The sequence below is a fragment of the Leptonychotes weddellii genome, chromosome 14 (assembly GCF_054177405.1).
Source record: "Leptonychotes weddellii isolate Sample4059 chromosome 14, ASM5417740v2, whole genome shotgun sequence".
Taxonomy (NCBI): Eukaryota; Metazoa; Chordata; class Mammalia; order Carnivora; family Phocidae; genus Leptonychotes; species Leptonychotes weddellii.
The window spans coordinates 11,918,945-11,932,926 of NC_138382.1; the positions used below are offsets into that span (position 1 = coordinate 11,918,945).

The 13,982-nt window shown below is 40.1% G+C and overlaps 1 non-coding gene across 1 annotated transcript; it reads right to left on the minus strand.

Annotated features, from left to right (window-relative positions):
* Nucleotides 1–1,878: 1,878 nt before the first annotated feature.
* LOC115939572 (U6 spliceosomal RNA) lies at nt 1,879–1,980 on the minus strand. Its single transcript, XR_004074360.1, has one exon. It is a non-coding gene; the product is annotated as a U6 spliceosomal RNA (small nuclear RNA).
* Nucleotides 1,981–13,982: the final 12,002 nt, after the last annotated feature.

Consider the following 13,982-nt stretch of genomic DNA (forward strand, 5'->3'; position numbering starts at 1 on the left):
TTAATAAATAATGAAAATATGACCCTTGGCGCCAGTATGGTACTTAAGGCCATTCATACTCCCTTGCCATCCGCTGAGTCATTGCTAAGCTTGGGAAACATGAGTTCCTGAAGCTACCTGGAAGGCTGGTTATGTCATCTCTGGTTGAAATGGATCCCGAGATACATGTCATCTCCTGGGGGGAGGGGGCCTAACTCCTGGGAAGTGAGATATTACTTTGCTGCAGTTTGCAAAACAGATCTATTAGACTCCATTCCCAGAAACTGTCTCCTGAATGACTTAAAGCAGGGCTAAAGAAACAGAATGCATATTTTTAATTGATTCTTTCTTTGAGCCGAGTTCCAAGTTGCCTAATACATTTTTAAATTCCCAAAGAGCTAGTTGCATTCAGAGTGACTCCAAAAGAGTTGTTCTAATTTGGGATGTCAAAGGCATCACTGCCATACATCATCAGAACAACAGTTGCTTCTCTGGCTAATTGGGGGATATATGAAAAGCTGTTCTCTTCATCTTCCTCATCTGCCTTCTCCTTCACTTTATTGGGTATCAGTTCTTAAAATTAGGGGTATGAATATGATCTATCCCCCTGTTAATTCAGAAGTTAGGTCTTAGGAAGACCCTAGGATTTCAGAGCTAGCAGCTGGAGCTCAGAGTTCTTGCATGCATTTCCCAAGGTCATATCTTAGTGCAGTGGTTCTCAAACTGCCATGTGTAACAGAATCACTGGGAGGGCTTGTTAAAACACAGATTGCTGGGTTCCATTCCCAGAGTTTCTGGTTCAGTCTCTGATGTATAGGATGGGGTCTGAGAATTCACATTTTTGGCAAGTTTTTGGCATTTTTGATGCTTCTGGTCCAGGGACCCCAGTGTGAAAACCACTGTCTCAGTTAATTGAAGGACAAGGTATAGAGGCCGATGCTTAAGCAGTCCAGTACCTTCTCCAAGGAGGCTCTTCTACAGGGTATAGATTTCATGCTAACATTATAGAAACCAGAGGTTCTTTTCCTCTGGGACTTCTGAAAGGGGAGAATTGCATTGGAGGTAGAACTAAAAGCACGAGCTTTAGAATCAGAAAAATCTGAGTGAGGGATCTGCCAGTCCATGGTTTAGCTTTCTGACTTTGGGCAAGTTGTTTAGGTTATTTGAATCCCAGTTTCTTCATCTGTAAATCAGAAATTAGTTCTAACAATTTGAGACTTCTGAAGAATAGTCCAAGAACTATTTGACATAGAGTTATAGGAGGATAAGCCATTAACGGGGCATCTAATTTAGATTCTTCACTTTTCAGATGTGGAAACAAAGGCCCAGGGAAAGTGTCTTAGCTAAGATCTCATAGCATATGGCAGAATGAGGACCAGAGTTCGGGTCTTTTAATGAGTTTTGTTTTGTTTTAATCATTCACATTGGATGAATATTTCTAAACCAAACCCTTCAAAACTAAACACTTTAGTAGTAGAAAGCCATTCATAGGGCAAGATGTAGACTTATGATAAATATTTTAGAGAGTCATATTAGCCAAGTTCTGTGATTTAATCTATTTTTTTTCTTTAGAGAGAGCAAGTGTGAGCGGGGAACGGGGGTGTTGGGAGGGGCAGAGAAAGAGGGAGAGAGAGGGAAGAGAATCTTAAGCAGTCTCCACGCTCAGCATGGAACGACCCTGAGATTATGACCTGAGCCAAAATCAGGGGTCGGACACTTAACCAACTGAGCCATCTGGGCACCCCTATTTTTCAAAATACCAATTCTTGTACAATGTTACACATTATACTTTTTTCTTTCTTTAGTGAAAAGAATGGTCTTTCATGTTTTGGCAAAGTCTTTTTCAGCCCAGAATAAACATGAAATAAGCAGGCTGGAGTGAAATATTTCACAGTGTACAAAAAGATGGAACTCTTCACAAATTCGCATGTCATCCTTAGGCAGGGGCCATGCTAATCTCTGTATCATTCCGATTTCAGTATACGTTCCGCTGAAGTGAGCACCACATTACACTTTTATACAATGGGACACATTATATGGGAAGATAATAAGAATTTGTTCTGCTCACCCTTAACTATTAAAAGAAAACTTATAGCAACTCTCTAAAATTGATTTTATTTTTCCTTACAGTGGATTTTCAAAAAGTCTTCCTTGTGGCATAATAATGTTTTGCAAAAAGGGTGTGGCTATTTATAGAATTCCTGTCTTTGTTACTAGAAATGAGCACTTTTGAAAAAGGAGAGTTTAGTAGATGGGAAATCAATTTCCACATGAAGGAGGAAAAAGTTTTAAATGTATTAGGAAAATTATAGTAAACGTTTAAAGAAAAAAATGGAACTCAAAGGACATTATTCACTAAAGCCATACTTGTTTGGGATGTATAAAGAATATTTTAGCTAGCTAAAACTTCTCATCTAGTAGACATGGACCTTGTGGTACAAGAGAGTTAAGAGAAAGTATTAATATTCCTCAAAATATTAATATTTGGTGAAGCCAAGACATAAAGGGTAATTAAGAAACCAGGGTACGCATGCAAAAGAATGAAACTGGATCACTTCCTTATACCATACACAAAAATAAACTCAAAATGGATTAAAGACCTAACTGTGAGACCTGAAACCATAAACATCCTGGAAGAGAGCACAGGCAGTAATTTCTCTGACATTGGCCATAGTAATATTTTTCTAGATATGTCTCCCAAAACAAGGGAAACAAAAGCAAGAATAAACTATTGGGACTACATCAAGATAAAAAGGTTCCCATCTGGAACAACACGGATGCAGCTAGAAAGTATAATGCTAAGTGAAATGAGTCAGTCAGAGAAAGACAAATACCATATGATTTCACTCATATGTGGAATTTAAGAAACAAAACGAACAAGCAAAGGAAAACAAAACAGAGAGAGACAAGCCAGGAAACACGCTTAACTATTGGGAACAAACCAATGGTTACCAGAGGGGAGGCGGGTGGGGGATGAGTGAAATAGGTGATGGGGATTAAGAGGAGCACTTGTGAGGAGCACTGGGTGTTGTATGGAAGTGTTGAATCACTATGTTGTACACCTGAAACTAATATAACACTCTATATTAACTATACTGGAATTAAAATAAAAATTTTTAAAAAGCAGTGTAAAAAAATAAAAATGAGCTATTGCACAGGGGTGCCTTGTTGGCTCAGTTGGTGGAGTGTGTGACTCTTAATCTCAGGGTCACGAGTTCAAGCCCCCATGTTGGCTGTGGAGATGACTTAACGAAAAAAAGCTTCTGCACAGCACAGGAAACAATCAACAAAACAAAACCTACTGAATGGGAGAAGATATTTGCAAATGATATATCTGATAAGAGGTTAATATCCAAAATATTATAAAGAACTTATACAACTCGGGGCGCCTGGGTGGCTCAGATGGTTAAGCGTCTGCCTTCGGCTCAGGTTGTGATCCCAGGATCCTGGGATCGAGTCCCGCATCGGGCTCCCTGCTCAGCGGGGAGCCTGCTTTTCCCTCTGCCTCTCTCTCTCTCTCTGTCTCTTACGAAGAAATAAATAAATAAATAAATAAATCTTTAAAAAAAAGAACTTATACAACTCAACACACACACACACACACACACACAAACAATCTGATGAAGAAGTGGGCAGAGAACTTGGATAAACATTTTGCCAAAGACATAGATACTACCAACAGACACATGAAAAGATGCTCAACATCACTTATCATCAGGGAAATGCAAATCAAAACCACAATGAGATATCACCTCACATCTATCAGAATGGCTAAAATAAAAAACACAAGAAACAACAACAATCGACAAGGATATGGAGAAATAGGGACCCTTGTGCACTGTTGGTGAGAATGCAAATTGGTGTAGCTACTATGGAAAACAGTATGGAGGTTCCTCAAAAAAATAAAAAATACAACTATGCTATGATCCAGTAATTCCACTACTTGGTATTTACCCAAAGAATATGAAAACACTGATTCAAAACACTATGTTTATTGCAGCATTATTTACAAGAGCCAAATTATTGAAGCAGTTCAAGTATCCATTGATTAATGAATGGATAAACAAGATGTTTTATATATATATATATATATATATATATATATATATATAAAATAGTGGAATAGTACTCAGCCATAAAAAAGAAAGAAACCTTGCCATTTGCAACAACATGGATAGATCTAGAGGATATAATGTTACATGAAATAAGTCAGTCAGAGAAAAACAAATACCATACGATTTCACTCATATGTGGAATTTAAGAAACAAAACAAAGATAAAAAGAGACAAAAACAGACTTTTTTTAAAAAAGATTTTATTTATTTATTTGAGAGAGAGAGAGAGAGAGAATGAGAGAGAGAGAGAGAGCACATGAGGGGGGGAGGGTCAGAGGGAGAAGCATACTCCCTGCTGAGCAGGGTGCCCGATGAGGAACTCGATCCTGGAATTCCAGGATCATGACTTGAGTCGAAGGCAGTCGCTTAACCAACTGAGCCACCCAGGCGCCCCAAACATCTTTTTAAAAAATATTTTATTTATTTGTCAAAGAGAGAGAGAGGGAAAGCACAACCAGGGGGAGTGTGAGGCAGAGGGAGAAGCAGGCTTCCTGCTGAGCAAGGAGCCCCTACGTGGGACTCGATCCCAGGACTCCAGGATCATGAGCTGAGCCGAAGGGAGATGTTTAACTGACTGAGCCACCAAGATGTTCCAACCAGACTCTTAAATATAGAGAATAAACTGGTGGTCACCAGAGGGGAAGTCGGGGGGATGGGTGAAATAGGTAAAGGGGATTAAGACTATACTTAGTGTGATAAACACTGAGTAATGTATAGAATTGCTGAATCACTATATTATACTTCTGAAACTAATATAACACTGTAATTATACTGCAATTAAAAAAAAGGTGGGGGGGGGCGCCTGGGTGGTTCAGTTGTTAAGCATCTGCCTTTGGCTCAGGTCATGATCCCAGGGTCCTGGGATGGAGCCCCACATCAGGCTCCCCGCTACGCGGGAAGCCTGCCTCTCTCTCTCCCACTTTCCCTGCTTGTGTTCCCTCTCTCGCTGTGTCTCTCTCTGTCAAATAAATAAATAAAATCTTAAAAAATGAATAAATAAGTTTAAAAAAAGGGAAGAAATTAGGGTATGCTTTGGTGCTCTTGTTATTTGTCTTGATGTGAGCCAAATGTTTACACCTAAATCACCACTTGGTTTATAGTAAGACTAGGACCAATGGCTAATTTTTTAAAGTTTATTTGATCCAAGGAAATTAAAGCTTTTATTGTGAGTAGAGATGTATCCACTAAGTGGCCACTAGCTGACTACGGAGACAAATAATGGGCCTTTTCTCCCATCTCTTTAGTGACCTGTTGTAATCTTCAGTATCCAGATTTAATCAGTGATGTGGCCATTCCAAGAAGGCAACAAGTTTGAATTGCCTGAAAGGACATACTGATCTGTCACACAGTAGGGCAGCAGGAGAAGGTTTTGCTCATAGCTAAGGGACAGAGAATTGTGCATATCAGGAAGCCTAACTTATCTGCACGGCACCTGATAATTAACAACCCTTACTCATGGGAAGGTGCAGACCCAGGGAGATAATGACAGAAAATCCTTTTATTTATTTATTTACTTATTTATTTAAATATCTTTATTTATTTATTTGTCAGAGAGAGAGAGAGCACAAGCAGGGGGAGCAGCAGAGGGAGAGGGAGAAGCAGACTCCTCACCCAGCAAGGAGCCCGATTCGGGACTCGATCCCAGGACGCCGGGATCATGACCTGAGCCGAAGGCAGACGCCCAATGCCTGAGCCACCCAGGCGTCCCAGGAAATTCCTTTTAAAAAGCCAATTTGACCTTGGCCAAAATTTGCAGTGTGCTCAATCTCAGATGATTCAGAGCTCGTTTTAATGGGCCTGAAAATCTGAAAATAAATTATTTTGAAGTGATGATATAAATTATGTATGAGGATCAATTGAATATTCAAGTATAATGAGTTTATAGAATACAAGAGAGTATTTCTTTTGAGATGCTGCAATACAGCTATTGTCAGGTTCAGAGCCCAGCTGATTGCTTATAGGGAGCCTTTGTGCACATTTGAAAAAGGCACCCCCTCTGGGTGATGCAGCCCTGTGGGTACATGATTTGGCAAGCAGAGCCTGGGCTGGATCTTAGCTCCTTTTTGTCCCATTGGTTGGGTGCCTTAAAGCCTTGCCGTGCTTGTGTTGGTTTTTAGAGACTACATTGGAAATACATAAAAGTGACGGTTCCTTCTCTTAACCCAATGCAGAACTTATCAGCAGGAGACAAAGAGTCAATTAAGCTCTAAAATGGCATGAAAGAAGATGAAGCCTCCATGATAGAGAACAGAGATCTGATCTTGGCAGGTATGTTCTCTGAAGAAGCACAGCCAGTAGACCTCACTTCCCAAGCCAGAGGCACATAACCGAACACCTGGGAAATTTAGATTTCTGGCGCCAGAATGGTCTTACTTGCCCCCCTGCTGCATTGACACTGGAGGGGCAAAGCTATGCTGTGTAGATGTGGAGCTGAAACCCTTTCCATCCACTTACATGGACTGAAACTTAGGGGTGGTGAGTGTTAGCAATAAAAAGCATGTAGGCTTGAGTGTCCATTTTTCTTTGTGGAACCACTGTAGTGACAGCAGAACCACAGGAATTGAGTTTCCAGTTCTGGGACAAAATGGAGTAGACACACATCTCCCTACTCCTCTGGCTAAGTACACCTAAAGACCCTGGATACTGACTATAAAGAAGGTTCTAAAAGGTAGAGAGGAGGCAGGCCTGCTAGGGATCTCAGGACCCAAGAAGCATGGTGACAAGGGTTTTCTTTTTTTTTTTTTTAAAGATTTTATTTATTTATTTGAGAGAGAGAATGAGAGAGAGCGAGAGCGAGCGCACATGAGGGGGGGAGGGTCAGAGGGAGAAGCAGACTCCCTGCCGAGCAGGGAGCCCGACGCGGGACTCGATCCCGGGACTCCAGGATCATGACCTGAGCCGAAGGCAGTCGCTCAACCAGCTGAGCCACCCAGGCGCCCGACAAGGGTTTTCTTCCTGACTCATATAGCGCAAACTGAGTGCTAGAGAAGCCAACAGATGCATACCAAAAAAAAAAAGAAAAAGAAAAAGAAAAGCCCCAAGAAAAGTCAGCTCTCTCTAGCTATAGGATAAGGAAAGGGGAAGCCTAGCAAAACCGGTAACTTTCAGACAATAACTGCTCTACTCCAGCCAAATACCATGGAAAAAATGTGAGGAAAGAGCCTAGAATTTTGCCCTTGCTCAACTGTATCAAGGCAGTTTTGTGCTCTCCCCCTGGGTGGTGTCAAGAAGGTCGACTGGGGAGTCAGAAATTTTATTCACACCTGGTAGTAATGAGATCACCCGAACTTCTGCCCCAGGTTGTCAGTAAAGTCCATGAGGGCAGCCAGTAATTCCATCCCCACCCAGTGGTAATGAGGCACCACTCCCTGCCAAGGTGGTATCAGAGAGTGCTGGGTGGAAGGCTAGGACTTTTACCACATTCCAGTGGTAACTAGGCTTCCCAGCCCCGTGCAGTGTCCACAGAGGCCCCAGTGGGGATCCTGAACTCCCATCTCCACCCAGCAACAATGAGATGCTCTTCTGCTTCCCATCTCAAGGTTCAATGGAGGCCAAGAGGGGAATCTGAACTTCCACACCACCTGGTAGTAATAAAGCATCACCACCTTCCCTCCACTGCTGTGGTGTCATAGGACACCTGCTAAAACAGAAGATGATCTAGAATCTTGTAACATAATACCAAAAATTTTGTCTAACATACGGGGCGCCTGTCTGGCACAGTTAGATGAGTGACCAACTCTTGGTTTCGGTTCAGGTCGTGATCTCAGGGTTGTGAGATCAAGTCCCAAGTTGGGCTCTGCACTGAGTGTGGAATCTGCTTGAGATTCTCCCTCCCTCTTCCTCTGTCCCTCCCACTCGTGCTCTCTCTCTAAAATAAACAAATAAATCTAAAAAAAAAATGCCCAAGATACAACTGAAAATCACTTACATCAGCAACCAGAAAAATTCCAACTTAAATGAGAAGAGACAATCAATAGACACCATACCAAGATTATACAGATTTGGAATTATCTGACAAGGATTTAGAAGGAGCTATCATAAAAAAAATGCTTTGACAGGGGCACCTGGGTGGCATAACCCATTAAGCGTCTGACTCTTGATTTCAGCTCAGAAGATGATCTCAGGGTCGTGGGATCGAGCCTTGTGTCAGGCTTAAGGCTCAGTGCAGAGTCTACTTAAGACTCTCTCTCCCAGGGCACCTGGGTGGCTCAGTCAGTTAAGTGTCTGCCTTTGGCTCAGGTCATGATCCTGGAGTCCTGGATCGAGCCCCACGCCAGGCTCCCTGCTGAGCAGGGAGGCTGCTTCTCCCTCAGCTCCTTCCCCAGCTCATGTTCTCTCTCAAATAAATAAATTAAATCTTAAAAAAAAAAATACTCTCTCTGCCCCTCTCCTGACTTGCTCTCTCTCTCTCTCTAAAAATAAATAATCTTTAAAGAAATGCTTTGACAAGCAATTATGAACACAAATACAACATGCCATTTCTGGGCATATTGAGTCTATTACCAGCTTTAGTCTGATATCCTCAGGAATTAGAGCTTTGTTAGGTATTCTGATTCTTTGGATAATGGTCTTTAATTTTTTCCTCCCAAATCATAGAAATAAACTCATTATGTGGCCCTGTTTAGTATCCAGAATACTGCTAAATACTTTCAACCAGAAGCCTGGTGAACAGTTAAAAAATCCAAATAAATCTTTGTATATATGTTGTAAAACCTCGCTCTTTACTTCTCCAGCCAGTCGTAATCGTCCAACTAGAAATTCTCTGAACAAGAACATATCAATTTTCTATCCTTCTCTCCCCCAAGAATCAAAACTATCCTTTCCACATGTCTATTTCTTCTTCTCCTTTTTTTCTCTTCATTCTTCTTGTATCCAGATGAGTTTTGCCATTTAGCAATTATTTCCCTGATGTTTTCCTCTTCCCATCCTTGCCCTCATTTGATCACAGGCTTTGCAAGAACAGGATGTAATCCTCAGGGTATATTGAAAAGGTTCAGTTGGTTTCTCATCTTGTTCACAAGAGGTTAATCTGGGAAAGTCTTTGGTCCCTTCCAAGACAGTGTGACCTGAATCTGCTAAGGTCTATGGCAGTTTGAATTTGATGTTGTTTTTGGCATCTTCTTTAGAATCTCTTCATTCTCTGAAGTTGTGTCTAAAAATGCTAAGGCTTGGGCATGGCTACTTATGTTTGAATTAAAAATATGGTGTAATCTAATGTCATATAAAGTTTGACAATAGAGGGGCGCCTGGGTCGCTCAGTCGTTGGGCGTCTGCCTTCGGCTCAGGTCGTGATCCCAGGGTCCTGGGATCGAGCCCCACATCAGGCTCCCTGATCCGCGGGAAGCCTGCTTCTCCCTCTCCCTCTCCCCCTGCTTGTGTTCCCTCTCTCGCTGTCTCTCTCTGTCAAATAAATAAATAAAATCTTTAAAAAAAAAAAAAAAGTTTGACAATAGAAGAAAATGTATTCTCTTAGCACTGTGCCTACTATATGCTTCTTAAAACATATGTGCTGGGGGGGGTGGGGTGGGATGACAAATTTCAGTCGGCTAATTTAAATAAACAAAACCTGGTTAGCCCCACCCCCACAATACAGTTGTGTCAGCAGGCTGGACCCTGTTTAACCTCATGATATATCAATAAATCAGTCAGTTCTTTTTTTTTTTTAAGAGTGACATGATCTGACTTACATTTTTATTTTTATTTTTTTTAGTAATCTCCATACCCAATGTGGGGCTCAAACTCATGACCCTGAGGGCAAGAGTCCGCATGCTTTTCCAATTGAGCCAGCCAGGTGCCCTCAGTCAGTTATTTCTTTTCTTTTCTTTTCAAGATTTTATTATTTATTTGAGAGAGAGAGAGAAGGAGAGACAGTGAGAGAGTACAAGTGGGGAGGAGAGGGAGAAGCAGCCTCCCGCAGAGCAAGGAGCCCATACAAAAGATTTCACTTTTCACCATGAGGTAATAAGCATGGATTCCTTGGTGGGTACTGTTTGTTTTTATTATCCAAGTTAGAACAGCACGGGGAAAATTCTCTATTGTTGGGTTGGGAAAGAAAATTTTCAATGGGATTCAAAAGAAGAGCAAAAGAGGGAAGAGAAGGAAGAAAGGGAGAGATAAGGGGTAAAATTAGAGGTTAAAGATGAAATACATAGTTTTTCATGTATTTCAAGGAGAATGTGGAAAGAAAACAGCTATAGAGAATAATAGAGAAGCTAACCTAAAAGTTCTTTAGCAACAAAAATATGCTTCCCTTTTTATTCTGATTAAAAAGCACCAATGAATCCTCCTCAACATGCATCTAAATAGCCCAACATTCCAAATGCGAAATAGCTCAACATTCCAAATGCAAAACACATCATCAACATACTTGCATGTAGTGCAGAGGAGAAAACGTTTAACAGCCTATCTGCAACATAATTTGTATAAGCTCCATTTCCTCCTACTTCCTCTGCAATCATATTATAAGCTAGGTTCTACAGCCACCTCTATCCATTTCTAAAACAGAGTGATTCAGGGCAAAAGCTTATTATTATTATTTTTAAGATTTTATTTATTTATTTCTAATGTTTACTTATTTACTTTTTTTAGTAATCTCTACACCCAACATGGGACTGGAACTCATGACCCTGAGATCAAGAGTTGCGTGCTCTACTGACTGAGGTAGCCAGGTGCCCTAGCTTATCTTTCAGATCTGCATTTTCTTGGATGATTTACAGTGGAGATTTAATTATTTTCTTGTACACTCTGAGTATGAACATTGAAGGAGAAATTCAATCTTCTCTGGATTACCTCCACTTTTTTCTACATAGGATTATAGCAAATGATGATTCAGATAGTTTTTTCCTGCTTTCATGTGCTATTACATGGTATGTACTCATGGAACACAATATCTGCCTCAAGTAAAGTGGCATTAGAAGGGCAAATCATATGGCCTATTTATATCTGTATAGCTTTTTCTTCTCATTTTAGGTTTTCCATTAAATCTTTGAACATATTTATAATAACTGTTTTACATTCCCCATTAGCTAATTCCATCATTTCTGGTATTTTTGGTCTATGATTTCTTTCCAGGTTATAGAACAGAATTTGTTTGTTTGTTTGTTTTTTACATGTCTAGTAATTTTTTATTGGATGCTGGGCATTATGCATATTATATTTTGGAAGGTTGAGATTTTGTTGTTCTCTTCAAAAAGTGTTGAAATTAGGGCTGCCTGGGTGGCTCAGTTGGGTAAGCATCTGCCTTTGGCTCAGGTCATGATCTTGGGGTCCCGGGATCGAGTCCCACATCGGGCTCCTTGCTCATCTGGGAGCCTGCTTCTCCCTCTGCCTGTCGCTCCCCCGATTGTGCGCTCTCCCTTTCTGATAAAAAAATAAAATCTTTTAAAAAATAAATAAGTGTTCAAATTAGTTTTAGCAGGCAGTTCATTTATCTGCAGATCACCTTGATTCTGCTGAAGCTTGCTTTAAAGCTTTGCTATCATGGGTGTAGTGCTGACTTTATTCTAGGGTTAATTAGCCTTATTACCAAGGTATGATCCTTCTCAGATCTCTTTTGATGACCCCAAATGTTCAAAGAAGTCTCTGTGACCCAGATGGATGGAACTCAAATGTCCTCAAGTCCTGTGTGAAAAGTCTTTTTTTTTTTTTTTTTGCCTGGCTTTGTGGAATTTCACTCTATGCATACATAGGGAAATATTCAGCCAATTGACCAGGAGGACCTTTGTGAAAATTTCTGGGGCTCTTTCCATATGCAGCTTGCTCGCTTATAGTATTCTGCCCTGCAAATTCCAGCCACCTCAACCTCACCATACTAGAATTTGTTTCTTATCCTATAGAAACTAGCATGCTCTATTTGAGTTTCCTCTTCCTTTACTGAAGTTTAAAAATTGCTTCCAGTAGGGTTCCTGGATTTAGAAAAAATCCAATATTGCATTTTTATAAATGCTTATACAAAAAATTATTCATTACGTATCTGAAATTCAAATTTAACTAGCTATCTTTTATTTTCTCTGGCAACCCTACTGTTAGGCAGAAAGCCAGGAAAACTGTGGGGCTCATTTAAATTGTTTCTCTAATCTCAGAACTCACAGTTGTGAACATACTGTGGTCCCAATATCTGAAAACAGTTGTTTCATAAGTGTCCAGTTTTCTAGCTTACAATGGGAGGACAATTCTATACCAGTTACTCCTTCTTGGCTAGAAGTGGAATTCCACAATGCATCTTTAAAGCAAACAAGGAAACAAATAGGGTTGCTGCCCTATCTGGAATTGTTCAGGGGAGTCATTAAGAAACAGTAAATAAACATGTCACTTTTACTCATCTTGGAGTATGCTGTGTAAGTTATTCATGTAAAAAAGAGCTCTATTACATACAGTTCAAGGTGTCTTATCTGAAATCATTTTATTTGAAATCTTCTTACTTAAAATCACTATTTCTTTTCTGCTTTATGGGCTTTAAATTTATCTCAGTTTCAGCTGGTCTGTACAATGTTAAGCTATTTCTTCGGGAAGTCACAAGAATCCTGCAAGGTGAATTCTGGGCACTTTACACATTGTCTACTGTTAGAGTATTTCCCATATATCCTCAAAAGTAGTGATATGTTATGCGGCATCTCCACGCAAGAGAGTTCATTTTATTTACATAGATTATTACAACAATAACTCATTTCTTGGGAAGTTCAAAGAGATAGTGTTCATAAAACAATAGTTACATGGCATGGTAAAATGAACCTGTGCCTTGTGAAGATGAGAGGGCAACTAATATTTATTGAGTATCTACTCCATGCCAAGTGTTTTATATTCAGTGGTGTGTTGGAGCCAGTCTGTGCCAGCTCGTATGCGCTTGTGAGAGGCGATTGTTAAGTTTTCAGGAATCTTGCCAGCCATTTTTTAAACCGTTGGAAGCTTGAAATTGACAACAGGAGGAATATTTATACCATGAAAATGGTCAAATGCCACAAATCATGGTTCCTCCATCAATTCCAAGAGCTGATTGTTAAGCATTTACCAGCACATCACTGTCATCACATTTCTTATGTTATTTTATCCTCCCAACAGCTCTGTATGGTATTTATTAGAATGCACAGTTTAAAGATGGAAAAAAGACACCAATTACATAAGTAACATGTCCAAATTTTCCTAGAGGACAAGAAACAAAACCAATTCTTTGTAACTCTATTTCCTTTCTGCTTAGATCTCTATACCTTTGAGCCAGGAGACTTAAACTGAGTTGTTGCTTTAATGGTGACTGTATGTTCTTGGACCAATACCTGACCACTATGGATCAGCATTTATTCATCTGTAAAGTTGGAAGCAATGGACTACTCAATATCCAACATCTCTTTTGGATGTAATAGTCTCTGTTGTTTACTAATTCTTCCTCTGCCCAACTGTGGCAAAAATGCTAAGAACAAACACCTACCAAATAGTTGTTAGAAAAAGGGATTTGTACCAGGAGGGGCTTCATGGGACTCAAAGCTATGATACTACCAGATTTTTTTTTTCCCTCAAATGTCCACCATCAAGGAGCTATAACAGAGAAAATGTACATAGCAGGTTGATTTATTAAAAATTTGACAGGGCGAAGTAACTTCCTGTAAATTAGCTGTCTTGTTCTCTCAGTCTTTGACTAAAAGTTATCCACCACTATCCTCTGGCCCCAGAAGAATAAACAAGTCTTTGTGTCATTGATGGGCTTATTGCTAAGGTCAACTATGTAGATCTTTGTTTTCAAAGGATTCATTAATGGAGAAAATTAAGGAAGAGGACTTCAAAAGTAGAGGAGAATAATTCAATTTCAGAAGACGGGTAAATTCCTAAACACTGAGAGAAGAATTGCGGGTTTATAAGGTTCATAAGACTCAGTTTATGGGTTGCATATGGGAAAGAT